This window comes from Austrofundulus limnaeus, unplaced genomic scaffold (assembly GCF_001266775.1).
Source record: "Austrofundulus limnaeus strain Quisiro unplaced genomic scaffold, Austrofundulus_limnaeus-1.0 Scaffold780, whole genome shotgun sequence".
NCBI classification, from domain to species: domain Eukaryota; kingdom Metazoa; phylum Chordata; class Actinopteri; order Cyprinodontiformes; family Rivulidae; genus Austrofundulus; species Austrofundulus limnaeus.
The window spans coordinates 93702-95732 of record NW_013953182.1 but is presented as its reverse complement, the minus strand read 5'-3'; the positions used below and the strand labels follow the sequence as shown (position 1 = coordinate 95732).

At 37.0% G+C, this 2031-nt stretch overlaps 1 protein-coding gene across 2 annotated transcripts in view; it reads left to right on the top strand.

Moving 5' to 3' along the window:
* Positions 1–2031, top strand: part of LOC106532502 (adenylate cyclase type 9) — an 88941-nt gene that overhangs the window by 28073 nt on the left and 58837 nt on the right. The gene's annotated exons all lie outside the window — the stretch shown is intronic.

The window sequence follows — 2031 nt, the reverse complement described above, 5'->3', positions numbered from 1 at the left end:
CATTAGCACCACTAGTAATATATTTACTGAGAAAAATGGTGACGTGTTCAATACTTATTTATTTTTACTTACTTATTTTACCCGCTGTAACTCATTCACTTCAGCCAGTCATGTGGTGAATAAGTTGTTCTGTAGGGTTCATATACTTGTAAATGTGATTCTGATGAACTGAGTACCATCTATGAACACTGGATGTGAAGTGCTGTTCCTCTGTGRYCTGTTGGAAAAGAGAGTTGTGTGATGGAMGAACGAAAGGAGGAAAAGACGGAGCAGATTTTCTGGTCACGACCTTTTCCCAAGGATTTCCCACAGTCTAACTTTGGGCAGTGAGGGAGGTGTGTGTATGTGTGTGTGTGTTTGATGTGGGGTTTGTCATTTTTGTAAGTCCATGACATACAACAGAGTGATTCACTCTATGTAACAAATGCATGACTAAAATTAAACTGATTATTTTATGTTTGCTCTAAAATGACGTTATATAGGGTTGCGACCTTATAAGGATGATTATCAGCCATCTTACGAGGTTTTGGCAACAAACAATATAAACAACCAACAGTGTGCTGTTGAACTTGTAGAAATAATTTTTGCAGAGTATGCATACTTTTATGAAACAGTTTGTCTACAGCTTCTAACAGTGAGYCCAAGGTCGTCTGCAGCTGAGAAACCCAGAGCTGAGACATGAAAGCTCATTTTAACAGCTGTGTGGAWATTTATCCAGGATGATGCAGTCAGAGTGCATCACTGTTCACGTCAACCTACTGCATGACACACCACAAAGGCACACCAATACAATCTACAAAAAAAAATTATTATGCCATTTACTAGCTGTGGGAATCTTTTACTCTGTCACAATTCAATTCGATTCGATTAAAAATCGATTTTTCATTCAAAAAAACTGATAATGTGAGCCCATTTGTTGTGTTTCCAAAGTGCTTCATCCTCATTTTGCAAACCTTGAACACCATGCTCATGTCAAACTCAGACTCATTCAGTAAAAACAAAATGAGCCCAAGTCTTTGGATTCAATGAAGACAGGACCAGTTGAATCTCTCTTTCCTCCAGTTTTGTTGTTTCCTCTTTGTTTCAGTGCTTTCTGCACATTCATATGTTCCAGAAGCAGCTGCGTGATGACGTCAGGACGTCCCATGTAGTTACAAAAACGGTGGCTGACAGCCATTGGATTTGCTTTATTTTTTATTCATAAAAATCGATTTTGGGACATTTTAAACCAATTCTGAATCTTTGTAAACGAGAATCACGATTCTGATGTAAAACGATKTATTGGTGCACGCCTACTATTTACTTAGTAAATGCTAGGCAAATTTTTTCCACATAGATATTCACTGTGATTTTCTTTGAAAATATCTAAGTTATTTTTACTTAGAAGTAAAACGTGCTTTTAAGAAACACACTCAAGTCAATTTTATTGGCACTTTTCTCACAGTATGTAGTCCAATTTTACTAGTAAATTTTACTTAACCCAAACTTTTTATTAAGTTAAAAAAACTTTAGTAAAAAGACACTTTCTGTGTTTTTTTTAAGTAATATATTTAAGTCAATTTTACTCAGTAATGTAAATCTCAGCCATTATAGTGCTTTTTGTTCATTTACAATATATACTTTCCTGCTTCTTCCTTTCAGGGTCACTGGTACCTATATCCAGCAGTCACTGTGTGAGGGATGGGGTTCACCATGGACAGGTTGCAAGTCTATCACAGGGCCACATAGAGACAAAACAACCATTCATTCTCACCTAGTGATCAATTAACTTAACAGTCATGTTTTTTTGGTCTGTGGGAGGAAGCCAGAGTACCCAAAGAAAACCCATGCGTGTATGGAGAGAACATACAAACTCTACTCGGATTCAATTCAATTCAGTTTATTTATACAGCGCCAATTCACAACGTACGTTGTCTCAGGGCACTGTACATAAAAAGAATAATGTAAAGAAGAAACCAGCAGATTGCGTTGAATCACTTCATCACAGTCTCCCATCCTGAACAAACGGTGGAGAGGAAAAACTCCCTGCTA